At 43.5% G+C, this 26758-nt stretch overlaps 1 long non-coding RNA gene across 1 annotated transcript in view; it reads left to right on the forward strand.

Moving 5' to 3' along the window:
- LOC138265850 (uncharacterized) overlaps nt 1–26558 on the forward strand; it is a 76407-nt gene extending 49849 nt beyond the window's left edge. Inside the window, exons 2-3 of the long non-coding RNA XR_011199436.1 lie at nt 8100–8196; nt 22089–26558. This is a non-coding gene — a long non-coding RNA (uncharacterized lncRNA). The remainder of the gene's footprint in view (nt 1–8099; nt 8197–22088) is intronic.
- Nucleotides 26559–26758: the final 200 nt, after the last annotated feature.

The raw sequence follows: 26758 nt of genomic DNA on the forward strand, positions 1-26758 counted from the left end.
CCAGTTCCATGCCAGAGCAGGGACTGGGGGTCCCTGAACTGGTGTAGACTGGATTATGCAAGGAGGGCACCATCTGTGCCCTTCAAAGCATTTCCAGAGGCTCTGGGAGGCTACCCCTCACATGGATCTAACACCTATTTCCAACGGGAGAGGGTGTAATACCCCTCTCCCAAAGGAAGTTATTTGTTCTGCTTTCCTGGGCTCGAGCTGCTTGAGCAACAGGAGGGAAGAAACCTGTCTGTAAGGTGGCAGCAGCTGCCTGAAAAACCTCATAAGGATGTAATGGCAGGACTAGGGGTCCTTTAAGGAGCCCCCAGAGTGCATGGAATCATACAACCAATGCTTGCAAAAGCCTTGGGGTATGATTCCAATATGTTTGATACCCAACATTGCCATATTCGGAGTTACCATTGTGAAGTTGGACATAGGTAGTGTCTAGTGCACGCATAAAATAGTGCCCCAGCACTCATGACGTCTGGGAAATTGGTCTTGGAGGTCGTGGGGGCACCTCTGCTTGTGCAGGGGTGCCCTCACACACAGGTAGTCTGCACCCAGCCTTCAGGGCTGGAAGGCCTGCAATTTGAGTGACTTATAAGTGACCTGAAGTAGTGTAAATGGCAGTGAAAGGGTGCATGCACCATTTCACACAGGCTGCAATGGCAGTCCTGTAGAAGCCTTTGCATGGGCTCCCTATGGGTGGCAAAAGAAATGCTGCAGCCTATAGGGATCCCCTGGATCCCCAATGCCCTGGGTACCATATACAAGGGACTTATAAGAGGGGACCAGTATGCCAATTTTGGGTGAAATACTGGGTTTCCAGTATGCAGTGACAACATTTAGAGGAGAGAGAGCATAATCACTGGGGTCCTGGTTAGCACTGACATTAGGGAGAAATTGGGGGTAACATGCCAAAAAGAGGGTACTTTCCTACAGTGTGGGTTTATTGTGCTGAGAAGTTTGATTCCAAACTTCCCATTATTCAGTGAAGCCATTATGGAGTTGTGGAGTTCATAATGACAGACTCCCAGACCATATACTTAATTTGGCCACACTACACTTACAATGTCTAAGAATGGACTTAGACACTGTAGGGGCATATTGCTCATGCAGGTATGCCCTCACTTGTGGTATAGTGCACCCTGCACCCTGCCTTAGGGCAGTAAGGCCTGCTAGAGGGGTGACTTACCTATGCCCAGGCACTGCTTTGTGGGCATGGCACCCTGAGAGTGATGCCATGTTGACTTTGACTTTTTCTCCCCACCAACACACACAATCATCAATAGCAGTGTGCATGTGTTTGATGAGTGGTCCCTGAGGGTGGCAAACTCTAGTTTCAGCCCTCCGGGACCCTCCCTGGTCACAGGGCCCTTGGTACCACTGGTACCTTTTACAGGGGACTTATCTGTGTCCAAGATGTGTGCCAATTGTGAAAACAATGGTACATTTTTAGGGAAAGAACACTGGTGCTGGGGCCTGGTTAGCAGGATCCCAGCACACTCTCAGTCAAGTCAGCATCAATATCAGGCAAAAGGTGGGGGAGTAACTGCAACAAGGTCCATTTTCCTTCAACCTGCTATAATACTTTTCTGCTATCCCTGTTGGAGCATTTCTTTCACGATGTTAATATGTCACTAGCAGACCTTGCTTGGGGAAATAGTAGACCCAGAGTGGCCCTGTCCAAGCTATTTCTCCCCAATAATGTGGTAGGCCTTAGTCACCTTGCAGTGCTGCCATGCGTGACTTGGAAAGGGGAGGAATGCACAGTATTTAAAAGAATATCACAAATTCCTGTCCTTTCCCCTAATGTGGCGCACAATGGCCTGCCTAGCGCCAATGCAGGCACTCTTGCACCATGGTGCAAGGATATCTGCATTGTATGCAGGAATGTTTCTGTGCAGGAAGGGGCACCTTCCTCACAACAACAACCCGGGGAGGCTTTTTCCTCATTCTATGTGTGCTGCAGAATGCAGAATGCAGCACACATAGAAAGAGAAAATAATGAGGAGAAATAAAGATGCAGCACACATAGAAAGAGAAAAGAAATGTTGCACCTCCCCTGGAGAGGCGTAAGGTTTTGGCGCATCCTCAGGTTTACCAGCGTTAGTAAATCTGGGGATGAGTCAACATCCATGGGTGTTGCGTAGGAACACCCATCACAATGCCCATGGAGCACCTCCCTTGCGCAGAGTAAGGTAACGTAGCAATTTGCGCTGCCTTGCCTTGCGTAGCCTCATAGATAGGGTTGCAAGGAATGCGCCGCCTTTGTGTCACAAAAAGTGACTCAATGGCAGTGCAAGGGGATCATAAATATGCCCCTCACTATCTGTCTCTTGTGATGTTACCCGAGGTTCAGACCTGGTTTCAAATTTCTTTACTTCATATATGGAACCTCTGAGAGACTATGTAGAAAATGTAAGTGTTATAATCCATCAATATGGCAATGATACTTAGATATATCTGAAAATCTCCTCCATTTTAGATATTTGTATTCTCAAAACATGACTTTTCAAACTTCACAACTGGTTGTCAGTCTTCTAATACACAACCCTGACAAGACGGGATACATTCTGTTATTCTGTTTCTCCACCACTAAGAATCCATATTAAACACAACTGGCTGTTGATGTGCATTTTGCTGATTTTTCCTCATGCTTTTGCCCTCTTCATGTCATCACACACGAACCACAGAATAAAACCAGTGAAAACAACTCTTCTATTCCTGAAAAAATTAAAACCCCTGCTCCAGCCTAAAAACTTTCGCACATTCATCGAAAGTCTTGAAAAACGCGTGCCTGGATTATGACAAATAATTTCTAAAGGCATCCACAAGTCACTCTTGGCTCCCCGGAAAGCTTTGATGAACTTTACTGCAAGAGTAATTTCCAAGCCAAAAAATCTGACCATATAACACCCGTGTATTATGACTCAAACAGGTTTCCTGTCAAAGCCAGTATTAAATTCAAACATTAAAACTTGCCGGCACCTTGTTCGAATCCTTTCACATACAAAAACCTGCACACTGGCCGGCTGCCCTAAAAACCGTGGGAGATCTAAAAGCCTCATTAGCAATGAGGTCTTCAGTCTTGGAACTAAGAAACTGAAATCCCACTCAATTGCCACCTAGCACTTCTCTGGTGTAGCTCTCCCCTTCTTGAACTCCCTACCCAAAGACTCTGACGTCTTGAAGGGCCTCCTTCAGTTGAACAAAAAATTAGAAACCTGCCTGTTTAATCACTACCTTAACGTTTATCCCCTTTACCCTATTTTCATTTTTTTCCCAGAACTCCACTATTCTCCTCCTCTATTTAACTTGTCCTACAACATTGATTCTTTCCTTTCTTCCTTTCCTCGCTCCCCCCTAACTGTGTTCTCTCCTCTCTCTTCTCCCCAGTATAACACCCACCTGACCTACATGTTACTGCTCTATCTCTGTTGCTGAATTTAATGTAAGTTGTAATATACTGTTCTGTGTCTCCCCTGTTATTGTAAAGAGATTCCGACCACAGCAATCATAGAGATACAGATGCATACCTGTTGCACTTCATGCTAAAATGCACTTATTCCTGTCAAGTAGAGCTGTGCAATATAAAAATTTGAAATAAAAATATAATACAATGATGACTTTATTTAGCAATACCATACGTTCCGTCACCACAAGTAATGTGGACAACGTTGTTCTTCCTATTGGGCAGGGAAAAATAGAAAGCTGTGTGTGGACAGTTTGCAAAATCTTAGGCTCAGATTTAAGAGGGCCTGTTGCCTCCTTGCGCCACATCAGCATAATTTTTTTTTCATGCTAATGTGACCCAACGATCCCAAAATCGCCGCGCCAGATTTACAAAGTGGTGCAATGGATGCATTGCGCCACTGTGTAACCCCTTGAGCCACATTATGCCTGCGCTAGGCATAATGTATGCAAAGGAGGTGTTCCCCCCACTAGGGGGGCTGATAAATGGCACAAAGAAATCTAAAGGATTTCTTCGTGGCATTTTTAAATCCTGCTTAGAGCGGACGTTAAAAGGGGGCACACCATTGGTTACAATGGGCCCCTATGTACTTTTCAAGGTGAGCGCCAAAATTTTAGCACTCACCCTGAACACTACATCAAGAGAGTCAACATTTTTTATGCTACTGCCCCTACCCTGTGCCATGGTGCCTCACATTTTAAATACGGCGCACACATGGTGGCTGTAGGGGGGCACTAAGGGGTACAAGGAAAGTTCAGTGCCACTTTTCCTAAATCTGCCCACTAATGTCTTTGTGGAGGGTTGCTTTTTTGTTCTTGGTGAAACAGTGGAGGCTTGGGTACCTGTCAGAGCCCTGTCCATGAGCAGGTGAATGGGCAGTGGTGAGTTCTCCAGTCTTCTGCCTAAGCAACCTCCACAAAGTAGTTTACACACAGACCGTCGCATCTAGGACATTGGATTCTCGGGCTGACAGAGCAGGTTCTGTGTATTGAAAGCAGGCTGTGTCCCACTCACCTTTGAATGCCGGCAACCTATAATTTTTCATCAGTGTTTAAAATCTTACTTTTCCTGGTAAAGTGCTCCATCTAACTAGGTCTGCTCAAAATATAATGTGAATATTTTCCTGCCTTGCAAGTTCAGTTTATATGTTCACATAGTATAGCTTAAGAGAGCTGCACCATTCACTAAAAACTGCATAGCCCTACTTTTTGGGGCTCCATTAGGTTCATATGCATATTTATCATAGTTCATCTGTCTCGTTGTAAAAATACATTGCTTAATGTTTGGAGCTCTCAGCTTCATTGTTAATTGTAGACTTCCCAAAATGTTACCAGGGATTTTGGTTTCAGTCAGGGAGTAGTTCTTCAGCCGATCTGGTGGTTGTGGCTGGGCTGCAGTCTGCTTCCGTTGAGCACACAGGGTGGTGATGGTCGCTTAGCACATCTTCTCTGTTCATATGTTAGTATTGGCGCGGCCTTGTCCATAGACATTGTCATGTTGAAGTTTCCTTGCTGGCCACAGGCTGGTCTGCTGAAAGTCACTTGAACCTGTGATGTGAGCACTAAGGATACTTCCCCTGTAACAGTCAGTGTGTGTGTGATCTCTCCTAGAGGCACAAATCCTGGCTACAGTGATCAAAGCTAGGAGCAGGAAGAACATGCTTTGTTACTCAAATAAGATAACATTTGTTTCACAGAGTGGCTGTGAACACTCTGTACTTTCTTCTATTATTAACAAGCAAATTGGTACTACCTGATGTTCTCACAGTTGTCAGGATCCATTTTTCATTATCAAAGTCTACCTTGTTTGAAACACACTATACAAGATAATTAATAGCCAATTTCTCGCAGGCATATATTTTGATCCCAAAGCGTTTGTTGCAACATAGCAGTAAAGGAAACTTTTTTTAATTACCTTTTAAAGTCATACTGAACTGCTGTTTTCACATTATGGGCAAAATGTACTAGGCATTTTAACTTTATCAGATGCTCTGATCCAGTGTTTGAGACAGTTAAAATACTTTTTCTTAATTTCTAATCCCATTTTAGCAGTCAGAAACGTTTTCCCGACTCCTCAGACGGGATTCCGAACATGTATTGATTTTGTAACTGGAAGGGGCGAGTTGTAGGTGTCCGTTCCAAATGCCAAGGCCCATATTTATACTCTATTTGCGCTGGATTTGCGTCATTTATTTTGGTGCAAAATTCGGCGCAAACTTAACTCCATATTTATACTTTGGCGCTAGATCCGTCTAGCGCCAAAGTTATGGAGTTTGAGTCATTTTTTGTACGTGAAAACCTACCTTGCGCTAATGACATGCAGGGTAGGTGTTCCCGTGCAAAAAATTACTCTAAGGCATGTGTGCTTTATTTATCCTCCGGTGTCAAAATGACGCACAGGAGGAGGCGGGCCTTAAAACATGGTGCCCAGCCGGATTTGCACCGTTTTTTAACACCTGGGTCAGGGCAGGCGTTAAGGGACATGTGGGCTCATTTCCATGGTGGGAGACCATTGAAACAGTCCACAGGTGCCCTCCTCTGCACCCAGGGACACCCCCTGCCACCCTCGCCCACCCATGGATGACACCCATGGATGGACCCATCCATGGTGAGTGCAGGTAAGTATTATTTAAACATTTTTATTAAGTGGCATAGGGGGGCCTAACTTGGCCCCCCCTACATGCCACTGTTCCTAATGGCCATGCCCAAGGGACATAAGTCCCCTGGGCATGACCATTGGGCAGGGGGGCATGACTCCTGTCTTCATTTCCATGGGGGTTGTAAAGTCAAAAAATGACGCTAGTCAGGTTAGAGCCAATATTTCTGACTCTAACCTGACTTGCACCATTCTTTGGCGCACAACCCCCAGTCTTCCCTTCGCCTCCGCTGCCCGGTTACCGTCATTTATTTTGACGCTAACCAGGCAGCAGCGCCGGCTAACGTCATTCCATAAATAAGGCATCCGGCTGGTGCGATGGAATGGCGTTAGCCGGCGATAAACTTTTTGACGCAAATCTGCGCTACTGCTGATTTGCATCAAAAAGTATAAATATGGGCCCAAGTGTCAAACTTATCAGTTTTGTGTCTCCCTGTGCCACTCAGGGCCACACAGGGTGACGCATAGCCGAGAAGGAGATTTACTAAGCCATGCAAGGCTATCTTGTGTGACTTGGTAAATTTGGAGTAATGCAAGGCAGCACAAGTCACTGCCTCGCATTACTCTGTAAAGTTGTTTCATGGGTGGAGCAGGTGTTTTCTCTCATCCATCCATGGATTTTGGTGCATTCCCAGATTAACCGAGACAGGTAAACCTGGGAATGCATCAAAATGTTACACTTTCCCAGGGGAGGTGCACTGAGAAAAAATATCTCTATTTCACCTTGCTGTTTTCTCTTTCCATAGAAAGAGGAAAATGCCTCTAAGGATTGTTTTTGTGCAGGAAGGTGCCCCTTCCTGCATAAAATCTATCCTGCCTGCAACTCAGCAACCCTTGCAGCGTGGCGTAAGGGTGATTGCCTTGGCGCAAAATTCTCCATAAAATGTTATATATGGTGCATTCCTGTCTTCTCCCTTTCTCGTAGCCCAGCGCAGCAAATTGTCTTGCTGCAATGCGAGAAAGTGTGATACATCTGGCCCCAAATTGGTAACTAATGTATCAGTGTTTTGGTACTCGAATCTGCTCACAAACAAAAAATATTTTTTTTACTCACACCTCAAAGGAGATGGTAACCTATTTGCAAAAGGGAAGGCGTTCCCTCTGGACCCCTACCCTTTGTGAATGTAAAAAGAATGTTTTTTAAGAGTAGGCAGTGGTCCAAAAGACCACTGCCTCCTCATAAACAAAGTTTAGAAAAAGAAACTTTTCTTTTTAAATACAGTCTCTTTCCTTAACAGGCTGCTATTAAAAACAATGTTAGCTTTATTAAAAAGCAATCACAAACATGGTGGTCTTCTGGCACCAGCAGGCCACAAACCCTCTGATGGCCTCCAACCATAGAAAGTCATAATTTGCAACCTACTTCATTAATATACATGATGTAGATTGGATTCTGACCCACAAAGATTAAAAATATAAAGAACCAACGTATTAGTACGTAGTAAATAGTATATATGGTCCAATGTTGTGGTGTCAATTCCCTTTACGGGTTGCATTAATGATCATTGTGGTGCACAATAACACGTAAACCACATCTTTTCTCTGTTTGTAACTACAGTGGAATAGCTCTAGTATTGGAAGTATCAAAATCATTATCCAACTTGGACGGTAGGGAATAATTTCTCACACTGATGGCACTCCACTAATTCTAATGTCCCACCTGTGTGTTATAATGCAAAATATCATGCTTTTTTCTTGCTATGGAACAGCCACAGATTATTTCTAATATTTAAGCTATGCAAGTGGTTTCTTCTAATCAAATGTCTCTAATATTAGAAATATCTTGATTTTTATTTTGTTTATATCTCATTAGAGTATCTCTAATCGTGGCACCAACTCACTAGTTTATCAAAGTTGAACTGCAGAGAATTAGCACAGCTCTTGGAAACAAGATTTGATAGCTGCAACATTAGTAATTATCCACCTACGGTAACAAGTAGCACAACCGCAATACGTCTCTCTTTCTCTCTTTCTCCAGAATCCTGGACAACCGGCTCTGCTTTAATTAGAATACAAAGAATTCTTTCTCCTGAAGTCCTGGATTCCCTACCCTGCCACATCCTGTCTCCCCAGAGGTAATCTGCCTGAGTTTAGTACTGTCATATAATGGAGTGCGCGCACATTCCTACTCCAGAGCGCTGTGTAGTTCAAAGAAATCATACCAAGATCATACTTAGAAACATACTTTGGGCCTCCTAAAGTCAACTGTTGTCCAGGTAACCCTGCATATACAATGTGTTTGTTCCCACTAGAACAGCTCATTCTCAGCGGACTGGTGCCTTACTCGGGACTTTTAATTAAACATTCGCTGCTCATGTTGCAGGATGGGACTTACCTAATCTTTGTTTTCACTGAAATAAAACCTCTAAGAGCATGCAATAGCGTAGAAGCTCGAGGGAAAACGAGACTGACCAACATGGTTGATAGTGGTCTTTGAACGTTTGAAAAAGAACTGCTCTGGGAGGATGGTTTAATTAACATTCACGGTTTCTAAAATCTGGCCAATAATAGGTAACTACATGAGACTGCAGTTTTTTAGAAAAATGTATCATACTCGTTCTGATTGTTAGGGCAACAAGAAGAAAGGGTACGATCGGCCTCCTGGTATTCTGGGCATGCCCTTTTCACCAGTCGTAACCCTTCTTCCTAAATTTCTCTGTTTTTCTACATTACTCATCATAAGAAAAAGCAAGTGTGAATTTGTGGAGGGATGCATATAATATTTCGGCCATGTCATCAACGAAAAAGTGAGACACAAGGCTATTATTGTGAACGACAACGTGGAGGCTTCGCAAACAAACAGTAAAGAAAATATGGTTTTACAGCCAGACTGTAAAAGGAGCAAAATTTATGGTGCTCGGTCAATGAGAAAAATAGGTATCAAGAAGACCTTTGTATTTCCAAAATGGGCACAAGATAAGGTATTGAGAAGCAGTGGTTATTTGCACATCTCTGAATTCTGGGGTGCCCATACAAGCATGTGAATTACAGGGCATTTCTCAAATAGACGTCTTTTTTACACACTGGCTTACATTTGGAAGGAAAAAATGTAGAGAAAAACAAAGGTCAATAACGCTTGTTTTGCTATTCTGTGTCCCCCCCAAGTCTCCCGATAAAAATGGTACATCACTTGCGTGGGTAGGCTTAATGCTCGCGACAGGAAACACAACATGGACACATCACATTTTTACATTGAAATCTGACGTGTTTTTTTGCAAAGTGCCTAGCAGTAGATTTTGGCCTCTAGCTCATCCGGCATCTAGGGAAACCTACCAAATCTGCGCATTTTTTAAAAATAGACACCTAGGAGAATCCAAGATGGGGTGACTTTTGGGTCTCTCACTAGGTTCTGTTACCCAGAATCCTTTGCAAACCTCACAATTTGGGCAAAAAAACACTTTTTCCTCACATTTCAGTGACAGAAAGTTCTGGAATCTGAGAGGAGCCACACATTTCCTTCCACCTAGCGTTCCCCCAAGTCTCCCGATAAAAATGGTACCTCACTTGTGTGGGTAGGCGTAGCACCCGCGACAGGAAATGCCCCAAAACACAACGTGGACACATCACATTTTCCCAAAGAAAACAAACCTGTTTTTTGCAAAGTGCCTAGCTGTGGATTTTGGCCACTAGCTCGGCTGGCACCTAGGGGAACCTACCAAACCTGCGCATTTTTGAAAACTAAACACCTATGGGAATCCAAGATGGGGTGACTTGTGGGGCTCTCACCAGGTTCTATTACCTAGAATCCTTTGCAAACTTCAAAATTTGGCCTAAAAAAACACTTTTTACTCACATTTCGGTGACAGGAAAGTTCTGGAATCTGAGAGGAGCCACAAATTTCCTTCCACCCAGCGTTCCCGGAAGTCTACAGATAAAAATGGCACCTCACTTGTGTGGGTATGCCTACTGCCCGCGAAACGAAATGCCCCAAAACACTATCTGGACACATCAAAATTATCAAATACATAACTACCTGTTTTTGCAGTGGCACCTGCGTTTTTGGTCCTAGGCTCAGCAGCCATCTAGAGAAACCTACCAAACCCAGACATTTCTGAAAACTAGACACCCGAGGAAGTCCCGGGAGGTATGACTTGCATGGATCCCCCAATGTTTTCTTACCCAGAATCCTCAGCAAACCTCAAATTTAGCTAAAAAAATCTAATTTTTCCCATATTTCTGTGTGGGATCACTGCACCGGGACAAATTTCCTACCACCCAACATACCCCTCAGTCTCCCAGTAAAAATGGGAGGTGGGCCAAGTGCCTGTGACAGGGAAGAGCTAAAAACATGTTGAAATTGAGGGGGAACCAAAGCGGGTCCAAAAGGGCAGTTTGAAAAAAAAAAAATGTAGGCTGACAAGTGCAGCAGAATGTTTATCGGTATGGATTAGACTATGCTGGGTGGTAGGAATTTTGTGGATTCCTGCAGATTCCGGAAAGTTCCATCACAAAAATGTGGGGAAAATGGGTGATTTCCTGCAAAGTTGGAGGCATTGTGGGTAACACAATGGTGCAGGGTGCATGTGAAGCACACCACCCTGGAATCACCCAGATGTTTAGTTTTCAGATGTGTCTAGGTCTTGTGGATTTTTCTACATGGCAGCGTCCCAAAGTCCATAAAGTGCAGCCCTCACCATTCCAAGTGGGACGATTTTGAGAGTCAGCCAAGCTCTCATGGCCCAAATGTAAAACCGAAACCCAAAATAATCATATGTCCTCTTGCTTGCCATGGGATAAGATGTTTAGTGTGCGAGGCAGAGCTGAAAGACTGTTACCCTCTTCAGTTGGGGTGGGGTCATAACCAGGCCCATACTGGTTGGTAGCCACCACCCCACAATTTTTTTTTAATTCCCTGGCATCTAGTAGACTTTCTGCCCGCCTGGGGTGTGGATCGGAGGTAATTGCCCCATCTGCCCACTGGTGGGCAGAACAACTTTGGCCCAATTTATTTTGGGTGGGGGTATGGCCATACCCGCACCCTCTTATTTTGAAAAATAATCTTCCCTGGTCTCTAGTGAGCTTTCTGCCCCCAAGGGACTGCCTCCCCAAACAAAATACACACACCAATCCCTGGTGCCTAAGTGGTTTCTGCCCCCCCCCGGGGGCAGATCGGCCTGATATAAATAAGCGGATCTGCACCCAACAGGAGCAGAAATGGCCTTAAATAAATTTGCCCCCCCCCAGGGGAGCGACCCTTGCCTAAGGAGTCGCTCCCCTTGCGTGAAATTGGCGCAAAAAAAAAAATCACCAGTGTCTAGTGATTTCTGCCCCGCTTGGGGGCAGATTTGCCTAACAAAAATAGTCTGATTTTCCCCCAAGGGGGGCAGACATGGTCTAAAAACAATTCCCCTCCCCCCCCCCAGGGGAGCGACCCTTGCCTAAGGGGTCACTCCCCATAAATAATAAAGAAAAGTAAAACAGAAACAAAAATATATTCCTGGTGTCTAGGGGTATCTGCCCCCCCCCCCGGGACAGATCAACTTAATTATAATGGGGCGATCTGCCCCCGGGGGGCAAAAAAGGGCTAAAAATATTTTGTCCACTTGGGAAGTGGCTCTTGCCCAAGGGGCCGCTCCCCTTATGCGCAAGTATAAAAAACAAAAAATTCCCTAGTGTCTAGTGGTTTCTGCCCAGGGGCAGATTGGACTAATAAAATTAGGCAGATCTGCCCCCAAGTGGGGCAGAAATGGCCTAAATACAATTTCCCCCCCAGGGGAGTGACCCTTGCCTAAGGGGTCGCTCCCCATCTGTAAAAAAAAAAAACAAAAAAATCCCAGGAGCCCAGGGGTTTCTGCCCCCCTTGGGGGCAGATCGGCCTGATTAAAATAGGCTGATCTGTCCCTAAGGGGGGCAGAAATGGCCTAAAATAAATGTGCCCCCCCCCCGGGGAGCGACCCTTGCCTAAGGGGTCATTCCCCTTGCATGAAATTGACCTTAGGGCCAGATTAGCCTAATAAAAGGGGGGCAGAAATGGCCTAAATATAATTTTCCCCCTAGGGGAGCGACCCTTGCATAAGGGGTCGCTCCCCAACTCTAAAAAACAAAAACAAAAAATGATCCCTGGGGGCAGATCAACCTAAGAACAATAGGCCGATCTGCCCCCAAGGGGAGGCAGAAAAGGCCTTGAAAATAATTGCCCCCCTGGGGAGCAACCCTTTCCCAAGGGATCGCTCCCCTTATGCCAATTTCCTTTTTGGAAATGATCCCTGGTGTCTAGTGGGCTTTTCAGCAGCCAGATTGCTTCACGATCCGGCTGCTGAAATGCTCTGAGAGACTTCAAAGGGAAGGGAATTCCTTTCCTTCCCTTTGAAGCCTCTCAGGCCCCCATCACATGACTGGAAGAGAAATGCTAACCATTTCTCTTCCGATCCAGCTCGATGGGAGGCGTTCTCTGCTGAGGTCAGCGCACGCTGACGTCATCAGACGTCACTAGGGGAGGTCTGGGTGGAACGGGAAGCGATTCCCTTTCCAGCCCTGCCAGGAGGGGGGGGGAAGCCCACGCTCCCTCCGAGCTCTGGTGCCGGGATGTAAGGGTTACGTCCCCGGCACAGAACCGGTTAATGAATGTTTCCTAGTTGAGTGTACATTGAGCGTGCTCTAGAGAAGGTCTACAATTCTTTTGTAGCCTTTCCTTTGTGTAGTTCCAGGTGGCTGGGTAGACTGTGCGCTGGCTGTACCATGTCATGCTTAGGATTAAGTGGCAGGTAAGAGAGCTGTTGCAGTGCTGAGGTTCTGGGAGACTCGAAGAATGAAAGGATCAGAAAAATAGAGACACATAAGGTGTTCACTTGTCATAGGAGTTTAACAGATACTGAAGTGAGGGAGGATTGAGCAAATTGAGCAAAGCATGTGACTAGTTGCTGTAGGAAGAAGAACGGAAGGGATGCATATGTGGTGATAAGGTGGCAACTTTTTTCTCACAAACCTCGGGTGTTTCTCGCAAAATCTACAGAAGCCCCTATTTTGATTGGCCTATCAATTTCTGATCTATGCAGCAAAAACATATCGAGTACAAAAATATAGGTAAGGTAAGTTATTACAGGTAAGCAAAGTTTTACTACATATAATTCCACATATATGTACCTTGCCTATATATATATATATATATACATATATATGCAAAAAAGAATAGAGAACTCTGGGTAGTTCCCAAGTTTACGTGGAGAGCAGCTCTAGTAAGGAGCACCCTGCAACACCATCGACACTCTAGATTTGCTCACCTCAAATGCCGGTTTATCTAGCAAAGTTTTTAAACATTGGATCAGGATAGTGCTATCCACGCCGAGCTAGATAGTGACAAAGTCTTTTGCCATTTGTACAGCAAAGTCTTTAAGCATAGGTTTGACACAGTGTCAACCTTGCCGAGCTGTAAAATGACAAAAGCCGTTTACCACTCCAGGCACAGTATTACAGCTTTGGACTGGTAAAATACCGTCCAAGCCAACCTGGAATGAGTAAAAGCAACACCTGACATGTGTTTCACTCTCATTAGAGCTCATCAGAGAGGTTTAGCTTTGTCCAGACACAAGGGAGCACCCAGTATAAGTCAAAACAAATCCCTTTCAGGGTTAGAGTGATGCATAAATTATGCAAAAAAGAATAGAGAACTCTGGGTAGTTCCCAAGTTTAGGTGGAGAGCAGCTCTAGTAAGGAGCACCCTGCAATATATATATTCGATGGCATGTGCAGCTGCAGATACACATGCTATGCATTGCTTCCGCCATGTATTGTTGGGCTCAGAGTGTTACAAGTTGTTTTTATTCAAAGAAGTGTTTTCGGAGTCAAGGGATCGAGTGACTCCTCCTCTCGGTCATACTGCGCATGGGCATCGACTCCATTGTTAGATTGTTTTTTTTCCACTGTCGGGTTCGGACGTGTTTCTTCTCGCTCAGAGATTTCGATTCAGATAACTTTCTTTAACTGGCGGTATTGTTTAGATCAAGTTTCCACCCGTAGTCGAACCAATAGTACAGTTGAAAACCAAATTTCGCACTTCGGGGCGTGAGCGCCCAACTAGGAGCTGTTCGAGCCTACCACGTTGAAGCCTGATGGATCGGACTCCATTTCGATTTTCTCCCCGATGCCACGCAAAATTTCCATACACAGACCAACACCTTGTATGTAATCTGTGTCTCTCTCCCGATCACCGAGAAGAGGATTGTGAGGCCTGTCGATCATTTTGATCCAAGAAGACCCTGCGTGACCGGAGAGCCAGGAGACTGGAAATGCCGTTGAAGAGTACCGAGTTTATCGACACCATGGAGGAAGAACAGGTGCAGTTGGCAGTTTCCATCTGAGACACTGACTCCGAAGAAGACTAGGAGGAAAATACACTCATCACTGCCAGTCAGCACGTGAGTATGACTGCCCCTACGCCCACTCCTATAAAGTCCTCAAAGGCCTTGGGTGCCACACCTCCTTCGATACTGGAGTCGAGCGAGTCGACCAAAAGCTCAACTTCCGACCCGAGCCGACGTTTACACTCTTCGGAGTCGAAGCCTCGACGTCCTGCGTTGGAGCCGAAACAACCGGCTGCGTTTTCAGGCCCCAAAAAACTGTCATCTTCAGAGCCGAAAATGTCTTCTTATTCAGAAGAACAAGGACTTTTGAGCCATCTTAAGCAGAGCTCCAAATCATATGAAGAACAGTCCTCTAAATCATTGAAACCATCTGAATATATTTCTGAGGACACAGAGATATGGAACCATCTATGAGAGAACCAGTTATGGAAATCATGGATGAGAGACAATCAAGGATCCATATCCATAAAGAGACTGGCAGAATAATTACTGCACCTCCTCTACAGACTAAGAGAAAGTTGGCATTTCAGGAACATTTAGAAACTGCTCCACCACCAGCGAAGATTTTCAAAAGGAAGGAGAAGCCATTACCTATGCATAGTTCTCCCCATCATTCACCACAACCTTCTTTTTCTCCACCACCCACTAGCCCACCACCTTTGCCTTCACCAACTCATTCACAAACATATTCTCATGGTGATACAGTTGATCCATGGGATCTGTCTGATCCAGATCCTATACCTGCTAATGACCCGGACTCATATCCTTCCAAATCTTCCCCACCAGAAGACACTACTGCATACACGCAGGTTATTTCTCGGGCAGCAGCGTACCACGGGGTACTTATGCACAGTGAGCCTTTGGAAGAGGATTTCCTTTTTAATACCTTATCCTCCACGCACTCACAATACCAGTGCCTCCCAATGATACCTGACATGATAAAACATGCGGATGAGATATTCAGTGAGACGGTTAAAGCTAGGGTTTTAACACCCCGCATTGATAAAAAATATAAGCCTGCACCTACAGACCCTGCATACGTTACCCACCAAGTACCTCCAGACTCAGTGGTTGTGCCGCTAGAAAAAGGGCCCCTCCCCCTGACAAAGAGAGTAGGAAATTTAATGCTGCTGGAAAGAGGGTACCTACACAAGCAGCTAACCAATGGCGAATTGTGAACTCACAAGCCTTGTTAGCAAGGTATGATAGAGCCCACTGGGATGAGATGCAGGAGCTGTTACAACACCTGCCAATAGAGCACCAAACCATCTGCCCTTGATGCTGCAGATACAGCAGCTAGAAGCGTGAATATTGCTGTCAGCATACGCAGATAAGCATGGCTACGTTCCTCTGGATTTAAGCCAAAAATACAGCAGGCAGTATTGAATATGCCTTTCGATAAAAAAACACCTGTTTGGGCCTGAGGTTGATACCACAATAGAAAACCTCAGGAAGGACTCAGACACTGTTAAAGCAATGGGAGCCTTATATACAACACCTTACAGAGGCTTCTTTCATAGACAGCAATTTAGAGGAAGATTCAAGCCACAATCCACAGAGGTATCTACCTCCCAGTCTAAACAAGGGCAACAACAGCAGTACCAGAGAGGGGGATTCAGAGGCTGTTATAGAGGCCAACGCTTTAGAGCTAGAGACAAATTCCAGGCCTCAAAACAAGTCACTACCCCCATCAAAACAGTGACATATTAAGCATGCCACAACCCCACACATCTCCTGTGGGGGGCAGACTGCAGCAATTCCACTCCCAAAGGCAAAATATCACCACAGACAAATGTGTACTTTCAATTATCCGCAATGGTAAATTGCCTAGAATTGATTTCTACTCCTCCAAACATTCCTCCATGTTATCACAGGTTGTCCCCAGAACACAATGTTCTATTACAAGAAGAAGTACAATTGCTACTACTAAAAGAGGCAATAGAATTGGTCCCAAAATCTCAACAAGGAACAGGGGTATACTCACTATACTTCCTTATTCCCAAAAAGGATGGCACTCTCAGACCTTTCTAGATCTCAGACCACTAAATCTATTTATCCTGTCCAAACACTTTCACATGGTAACTCTGCAGGACGTCATTCCACTACTACAAAAACAAGATAACATGACTGCATTAGACCTCAAAGATGCATATTTCCATATATGCATCCATCCAACTCACAGAAAATACCTAAGGTTTGTGATAGCAGGAAAACATTACCAATTCAAAGTTCTACCATTCGGCATAACAACAGCTCCAAGAATATTCACAAAATGTCTAGCGGTAGTAGCAGTTTACCTACGAAGACAACACATACATGTCTTTCCTTATCTAGACGATTGGCTAATAAAATCAAGCAATTTTATACAATGTCAACAACACGCTCAATACACAATCGAGACCCTACATACACTAGGGTTCACTCTCAGCTATCAAAAATCCTATCTTCAGCCATCACAGGTGCAACCTTACCTAGGTGCTATTCTCAAAACGCAAAAAGCCTTAGCCTATCCAAATACACAAAGAATACAAGCTTTCCAAAATCTCATACCACAAATGCAGCCAAATCCACAATACACTGTAAGATTTATCATGAAACTATTGGGAATGATGGCATCCTTCATAGCAATAGTACTGCATGCAAGACTAAACATGAGAACACTACAAGAGTACCTCTCACATCAATGGTCTCAAGCAGAGGGTCAATTGCAAGATCTAGTGTTGTTAGACCACCAACCGCACAGATTCCTTCAATGGTAGAATCTCAGCAATTTAATGAAGGAACGGCATTTCAAGACCCTGTGCCTCAGACCACAATAACAACAGATGCATCAATGATAGGTTGGGGAGCTCATCTCAACAACCTTACCATTCAAGGGGAAAGGGATTCAAAACAGCTAAATTGTCACATAAACCATTTAGAATTATTAGCTGTGTTCCTTGCCCTAAAAGCGTTTCAACTACTTCTCAAACACAAGACGGTCTTGATAAAAATAGACAATATGATGACCATGTATTACCTAAAGAAACAAGGCGGGACACATTCATCTCAACTGTCCCTTCTAGCCCAAACAATATGGAAATTGGCAATTCACAATCACATTCATCTACTAGTGGAATACATCCCAGGAATACACAATCAGCTAGCAGATATCCCAAGCAGAACACACCAACAGATACACGAATGGGAAATTAAATCTCAAGTACTTCATCTGCACTTTCAAAAGTGGGGGACACCAGAAATAGACCTATTCGCAACAAGTGAAAAACGCAAAATGCCAAAACTTCGCATCCAGACACCCACACCCTCTGTCCAAGGGCAATGCTCTATGGATCAACTGGTCAGGGATATTTGCTTACGCTTTTCCCCCTTTTCCACTACTTCCATTTCTGGTCAACAAACTGCGTCAGACCTCTCTCACCATGATACTCATAATCCCAACATGAGCACAACAACTTTGGTACGCAACACTCCTAGACCTGTCAGTAGTACCTCACTACAAACTTCCAAACAGACCGGATTTGTTAACTCAAAACAAAGGACAAATCAGACATCCAAATCCCAGTGCTCTCAATTTAGCGATTTGGCTCCTGAAGTTATAGAATTTGGATACTTACAACTTCCATTAGAATGCATGGAAGTTCTCAAACAAGCACGCAAGCTTACAACTAGGCAATGCTATGCTAACAAATGGAAACAAATTGCTTATTACTGTCAATTTAAAAATACTGGGCCGCTTACAGCATCAATACATTATATTGTATGCTACCTACTTAATTTAGAGAAGTCAAATTTAGCTTTCTCATCTATTAATATTCCTCTTACTGCCATATCAGCATATTTGCAGACTACACAACATACCTCACTCTTTAGAGTCCCAGTTATAAAAGCCTTCATGGAAGGACTAAAACGTATTATTCCACCTAGAACACCACCAGTTCCTGCTTGGAATCTGAATATTGTTCTCAAAAGGCTAATGAGCCCACCTTTTGAACCCATGCATTCCTGTGAGATTCAATTTTTAACCTGGAAAGTTGCTTTGCTATTAGCGATTACTTCAATAAAAAGTTAGTGAAATACAAGCATTCACTCTTGAGGAACCTTTTTTTCAAGTACACAAACATAAAATCGCACTTAGAACTAATCCAAAATTTCTGCCAAAGGTTGTTTCCCCTTTTCACATAAACCAAACCGTGGAATTGCCAGTCTTCTTCCCACAGCCAGATTCAACCGCAGAAAGAGCCCTTCCACTCTTGACCTTAAAAGAGCCCTAATGTATTATGTGGATAGAACAAAAGAATTTAGGACAACTAAACAACTTTTCGTTGCCTTTCAATAACCACATAAAGGTAATCCTATCTCTAAACAAGAGTTAGCTAGATGGATTGTTAAATGTATTTAAACATGTTACATTAAGGCAAAAAGACAACTTTTAGTCACACCTAAAGCACATTCCACTAGGAAAAAAGGTGCCTCTATGGCATTTTTAGGAGACATACCAATGGCAGATATATGCAAAGCTGCCACATGATCTACACCACATACATTTACTACGCATTACTGTGTAGATGTATTTTCAAAGCAACAGGTCAATGTTGGTCAAGCTGTCTTAAAAACATTATTTCAAACAACTCCTTCAGGGTAGCCACCGCAATTTATGGGGAGAACAACTGCTTTGTAGTCTATGCATAGCATGTGTATCTTCACATGCCATCGAACGGAAAATGTCACCTACCCAGTGTACATATGTTCATGGTATGTAGTGCTGCAGATTCACATGCACCCTCCCTCCTCCCCAGAAGCCTGTAGTCGTTGCAGTTTTCTTATTTGTACATATGTATATACATTTACATTTGCATGTACATCTATTTTTACTTACTATTTTTTATAGAACATTTATATTCTTACACTCTATCACTCCTTCCTACACCCTTTTGCGGGAAAACAATCTAACAATGAAGTCGATGCTCATGCGCAGTATGACCGAGGGGAGGAGTGACTCGATCCTGTGACTTTGAAAACACTTCTTCGAAGAAAAACAACTTGTAACACTCCGAGCCCAACACTAGATGGCGGAAGCAATGCATAGCATGTGAGTCTGCAGTACTACATGCCACAAACAGATGTACACTGGGTAAGTGATATTTTCCATATATATATATATATATATATATATATATATATATATATATATATATATCTTCAAGGTACCTAGATGCAAAGTTAAGAATAGTAAATCTATACTTACCTACTATTTGCACTTACCATTTTGGTCCTCAATTTTTTTTTAATGATATTCTAGCCACACAATATTTTTGTTTCTGATATTCTGGCAAATTTCAGCTGGTCATACCTGGTGGAATCGACCAGTGGACAAATGCCTGGTAATTACCAGAACTTTTGGATTTTGGCATGGTAAGCCCTGAAAGCCACTCTGTTCCCTAAGAACTTGTATTAGGTACTGTTTATCATACCCACTAGATTTCAACTCCCTCTGCCTTGAATTGTATTAAGTACAATAAATATCACACCAAACACCGGTCTATTCATATTGAGGGCCAAAGTACCCAAAAGTTGTAATGTTCCAAGCAACTTCAGCCGTTTGCAAGCATTTCATCCATGAGTGCAATATGTTTCCATGCTTGAAGAAATACTAGTCAAAGTATGAACTCACGTGCAAAATGCCCACCAGTTACTACTGATAACTAATAGGCACAAGAGAAAACTACACAAGAGTTTAGGCAGTGGGAAGGCCAGACCTGCTAACTGTTGATAGCCCAATATTCGGTAACTACATAAGACTACAGTTTTTAAAAAAAATGTATCATACACTTAGGCCCACATTTACAAGATTTTGGCACAGGGCAGCACAGCAAGTCAAAGGGAAAGGGCAAGAATTCACTGTATGTAAGCAATACAGCGCATTCCTCTCCTTTCCCCCTGCACTGGCACCGTTATGGCAGCCTAGAGCCAATGCAGGCACCATTGCATTCTGCAGCACACATAGAAACATGGACGTCATTTAGAGATCGGAGCTGCGACCCCTGGCTTGCTCTTTGCCACCTCTGGCACTGCTTTTACGACCCCTGGCCTCAAAGGTGGCAAATTCAGTGGCAGAAACACAGTGGCATCTGGTCCTTCAGTTGGGGTTCCAATCTTTGTTTTCTATCAATTTTTTATCCACCTAATAGTAAATAATAATAATAAATATTTATTTCACTATTAGTGTAATACAAATGGAGTACAATTTGCTGGAATATGCCCTTCCACAGCAGCTAGGGTAATTAAAAAATGCATTTAAATGTGTGTGGTGTGCATGTTTGTGGGAGAGAATGTGCTTATGTGAGAAAGTGTGTGTAAATGTGAATGTGTGTGTATGTGTAAGTATGTGTGTGTGTCAGTAAAAGTGGAGGTCAAAGTGCGTGTGATGTCACTTCCGTTACCCCTGGCATTTCAGTGAATTGACGTCCATGCATAGAAAGAGGAAAAAACGCAGAGAAATAAAGATATTTCATCTTATTGCGCCTCCCCTGGAGATGTGCAAGATTTTTGGCACATACCAAGGTTTTACAAGGTCTTGTCAATCTGGGGAAGCGTGAAAATCCATGGGCACACCCACTGCAACACTCATGGAACACCTCCCTAGCACAGAGCAAAGCAACTTAGTGATTTGCACTGCCTTGCTTTACTCCATATTTATGAGGCCATTCAAAGCCACGCAAAGTGGCTTTGTGTGGCTTTATAAATATGATTTAGTGGTTTGCACCACCGTTGCATCACAAAAAGCGACACAACGGCAGTGCAAGTCCCTTGTAAATATGAGCCTTAGTTTACTCATAGTGTGTGACTAATCATCCTCTTTAGTGTGGGACGGGTAGTCTTAGGTGACTGGCATGTGGTGTTCAATGTTGTTATGTGTGTTACATTTGTTTCCAAAGTAAGAGAGCGTTCTGTGGTGCTTTTAGATTAAGATATGTGTGTGGCACAAGTAGCCTGATACTTGTGTACTGTGTCAGTTCTCTGCAAAGTGGCAGCTATGTGGTGTCCTTATGGTTTGTATGTGTTGGCATTGTTTCTGTGGTTAAAGATGGAGGCTTATGGGGCCCTCTCCTGTGTATGTCTGGGCGCTTGAATATATTTTAGTTCCTGTGTAAAATAGCATGTGCGTGAAGTGGTAGGGTTCTACACCCTGGGGAAACACTAGAGCTATTGCCAGGCCATGTTCACCAGATGTTACCTGTAATCTGTATGTTACATTGCAGGGTTTGGGTATAATGCAACATCCACCATTTTCAATGGAACCTTTTCGCTATGGAAATAAAGGAATAACAGTATAAATATAAGTGTGATGGCCTATTCAATAAGGTATTTTGGAGTATGGAAAGTAGTATTCTTCTAGTACTTTGTTATGTACTCAAATATGCTGTTGGGCTCAGAACGTCTGTAATTGAAATGAAATGTGATTGTTCAAGCAACATTCAGAATGGACTGTCTTCTATTTCACTCTTACTAAAATAGAATTGAAAGATTCAGGACTATTAAGATCTGTAAGAGTACTTAAAAGGATACCCCTTTAGCACTACGTCCCTCACAAATGGTTTGTGAAACGCCCATTCAGTTATTGATTGTGTATAACTCACAATTCACCTGTCTGGCTTCTTTTTCAGAGGAGCAGGATGCAGCATCCCACCAAGTACCCTTTTTCCTCCTTTTACAACTCTCAAGGTGAGAACGAAAGATTGCCTAAGGAGAGAGTGAAGAAGACATTGCCCTGATTCTTTCAACACTGTTATGAATCTGACACCTGGAACCATGGCTGGCGGGCATTTGACCAAGGAAAACTTAACATGGACCCCACTGATGCCTGGAATAGAGCCCTCACCCTGGGAGTACCATATCATTGTGGTGGTGGTGATCTTCGGCCTAGTCTGTCTGCTGCACCTTGCAGCCTTCTTTTATGCAATTTGTTTCCAAAACCATGGGCACTACAGGCCGGTTAGTGCCCAGCATTCGCGCCCTGTGGCCTATGAAGAAAACGAGATTGCCACCTTTTACCCATCCATAACTGATCAGGACAGCGAGGCCCAGCATGTTTCAGACGACAAGGAAGAGTGTGGGGTCCAACGGGAATCCATGTTCTGGGGGACCTTCATTCGTCGGGCGTGAAGGACCCACAAGTGAGAATGTAGGACACCATGTCCCAAGCAGGCAAACTGAACTCAGAATCAGCTCTGAGTGTCCTTGCCTTTGGAAGGCACATCTTTTTAGCGAGCACTGTTTTTTGTATTTGCAGTAATCGTTTTCTCAACATATTACAATGAACACTTAAGTATATTCTATGATTTACAGCTTGGCTTTTACAAACTATGGTGCTTATTTACAAGCCCCTACCGCCCCTTTGCATCACCCTAGTGACTTTGGCCCATATTTATACTTTTTGACGCAAAACTGCGCCAACGCAGTGTTGCGTCAAAAAAATTAGCGCCGGCTAACGCCATTCTGAAGCACCATGCGGGCGCCGTATTCATTCAATGACGTTAGCCGGCGTTAGCCGCCGGCGCTGTCTGGTGTGCGTTAAAAAAAACGACGTACACCAGGCAGCGCCGGCGTAGGGGGAAAATGGCGTATGGGCGTCCAGAAATGGTGCAAGTCAGGCTGAGGCAAAAAAATCGCCACAACCCGATTTGCGCCATTTGTTTACGACGCCCATCCCCCATTGAAATGACTCCTGTCTTAGCAAAGACAGGAGTCATGCCCCCTTGCCCAATGGCCATGCCCAGGGGACTTCTGTCCCCTGGGCATGGTCATTGGGCATAGTGGCATGTAGGGGGGCACAAATTAGGCCCCCCTATGCCACAAAAAAAAAATTAAAAAAAATACTTACCTGGACTTACCTTAATGTCCCTGGGGTGGGTCCCTCCATCCTTGGGTGTCCTCCTGGGGTGGGCAAGGGTGGCAGGGGGTGTCCCTGGGGGCAGGGGAGGGCACCTCTGGGCTCATTCTGAGCTCACAGGTCCCTTAACGCCTGCCCTGACCCAGGCGCTAAAATCCGGCGCAAATGCGGGTTTTTTAGACCCGCCCACTCCTGGGCGTCATTTTTGCCCGGGAGTATAAATACGACACATATGCATCGCAGTCATTTTTTAAGACGGGAACGCCTACCTTGCATATCATTAACGCAAGGAAGGTGTTCACGCAAAAAAATGACGCTAACTCCATGAACTTTGGCGCTAGACGCGTCTAACGCCAAAGTATAAATATGGAGTTAGTTTTGCGTCGAATTTGCGTCGAAAAGAACAACGCAAATTCGGCGCAAACGGAGTATAAATATGCTCCTTTGTTTTTACGCTAAGGCAGCATTAAGGAGATGATTCCCCGCGCCACATTTACAAAGTGGTGCAATGCATGCATTGCACCACATTGTAACCCCTTGTGACACATTATGCCTGCGCCAGGTATAATGTGAGCGGGGGGCATTCCCCCGCAGGGAGGCCTGAAAAAATGGTGCAGTGAAGTTTACAAGATTTCATTGGCCATCTTTTTCTATCATTTTTAAAACCTGCCCAAGGCAGGCATTAAAGTGATGCTCCTGTATTGGCATATGGGCCTCCCTTATAATGGCATGGTGGTGCCTTATATGAAGATTAACAGACAGTTAAGATTGCATTATCAAATGTAAACAAGCATTAGGTCTGACGTTGGCTGACAGTCTTTTATCCTTGCCAATTATTGTTTTATTTTGTCATAGTTTTTGCAAAACTTTATTGTTGGGGAAGCTGTAGCCCTGGTCCAGCTAAAAAAAAAAACATTGACTAAAGCAAAGATATTTTTTGTCTTAGAAGGAGCACATAGCCATAGTAGTCCCTTTCACTTTACGGAACTACTTTGAGTGTTGATGTACTCGTGGTGAAAAGGGCAGAATTTCATCAGTCACAATGAAGATAGTGGGCTTGCCCATTGCCCCATGCTGTAACCTGCAGTGGCCAGAAATAAAATGTGCAGGACACAAAAGCAGAACAATGTATGAAAATGGGTGGCTAAAAGCCCCTACAAAGAGGTATGGTATACATATACGTTTAGTAAAAAAAGGGTCTTGGCTAATGCCAGGCCTAAAACTGATAGTTAACACATGCATACATGTCTGTACTATCATTCTTGGAGGGCCATTCATTCACAACGTTGCCCTATAGCCATCTGGCGACCCGTATTAGAAAATGTGCCAAAGATACATTTGGTAAATGAAAGGAGCAAAAAATGAAAAGAAGAATTGGCAATGCCAATAGGTCTGGCTTATAAATGAAAGTGTCTCCTCAGTCACTGATGAGATTAGGTGCTCAATAAAGTTTCCTACATGCACTCTCTCACTCATCCTTGCACTCGTGTATCCATTCATCCACCACTGATGCAGTCTTACATTCACCTACTTATACAACTACAGTAACACACATACACAAACTCATATGCAAGATAAACTAAAAGAATAAAAATAGAAAAGTGAGAACATATTGCCTCCTAAACATGGCATGCAGATGCTTGCAAATAAAAATACACATAGCAGTTGGTGGTCTTCTTGCAATGATATTTTTCATAGTGCATGGTTGTTTAAAACTTTCAGCATATCCACCATATTTAGATCAAACATATTGGTGATCCTGTTATGGTGAAACAATGATACAGTGATACACTACAGCCAATATCATTCCATGTTGGTTGCCTGATTTAGACACTATGTCTACGTGGGATGCAGTACACTGCCTCAAAAATGCATGTCAAGCAAGTTCCCCATTAGCACTGTCTGTGGAACATTAGTATAACCTAAAAATGAAAATTAAAAGAGGACAATAAAAGGAATTAAAGGGAGAAATGGAAAATGAAAGGATTGAACCACTAGCTATGGCACTGAAGCATGCTCTTTTCGTGTGGATGTGCACATGTGGTCAGACAAATGCTATCACTCACAGTGTAAGAGAACCAATGGCTGAAGTGGGCTGACCCATTACCCCATGCTGTATGCTGTCAGGGATTGAAGCAGAGTTTAAATGAAACTCATACAGACCAATGGCAGAAGGTGGCTGACTCAAAGCTTATTTATGTATATAAATAATTGTGTATTTCTGTATGTATATGCATGAAAGTATTTTACTGATTTGTTTTAATTACAAATCCCTGGCAGACAAAAAGTGTGTCAGTACTCCTGAACATATATTCTAGTAAGAGTTATTACAGTGCCAATCCTACCCCCTACAGTTTCTAAAAGGTGATAATGAGATTCTAGAAATGATTGTAACAGTGCAAATGTTCCACCCATAGGGTTTATCAAAGGGGGTAATCAGCAGCAAAATGCCTACAAAGGTAACCTATGATATTTCTATTAACAAGATACGTTGCAGGCTCTAATGCAATGGAGTAACAAGCCACCCCTAAAGGCCTACTGGGTTGGGATTATGTATTTTCATAATTACTAAACCAGGCCTCTGCTTTTAATATAACATTTCACAATAAACAGATTTGAGATAGTGTTTCCAAATTAACCAATCAGGTCCGTAGCCTTTATCATGCGCTTGTCACAAAACCAACTGCATACTGTGTTAACTATAAGGTTTTCCACCAGGCAACCAAAAGTTCACAATTTCAATGGTCAAAAGAATAATATCTTGCTTTAGAGGTCCTGATAAGGATTATCATGGTTCTAATCTTCTATCCCCATGGTTATGTTGAATGGTCACCAACAATAAAATCATTGCTTACTATTGGAATTTGACAGGTTCCATATAAGAAAATACCTGCCTACAGGATTTATTTAGCACGGCATAATAACATTGCATCTTTAAAAGCCTTTTGCCTTTAGCATGTGTGTTTTTCACAACAAGCATGTCAGACTCATTGGCTTTGTAATACATTTAATTAGAGTTATTTTAATATACAACTTCACTCAAAAGGGCCTAAGAAGGATTATCACAGCGAAATTCTTCTAACCCCGGGGCTCTGTCAGAAAACCTTTGCCTAGTATGTTAATATGTGAGATTTTCATGTAACACAATAGCTGTTTATAGCCTGTAACACAGTGTGATACTAGTCCATTGGTAAAGGCCTTTGGGCTTTAACAGATGATCTTCACAATAAAGAAGCCAAGCCTACTGTCTCTGTCATGACATTTATAACATTTATAATAAACATAAACACATCTATGGCAATGGACTCTTCCCAGTGAACCAATCAAGGCTTTAGCCATTATCATTGGCTTGTCAACATAACCAACTCAGGTCTTTTGAATTGAGCATAAGTTTTCCTACAAAGTAACCACAAGTGATATGGGCCTTCATTCGGACCTTGGCGG

This window comes from Pleurodeles waltl, chromosome 11, assembly GCF_031143425.1.
Source record: "Pleurodeles waltl isolate 20211129_DDA chromosome 11, aPleWal1.hap1.20221129, whole genome shotgun sequence".
NCBI lineage: Eukaryota > Metazoa > Chordata > Amphibia > Caudata > Salamandridae > Pleurodeles > Pleurodeles waltl.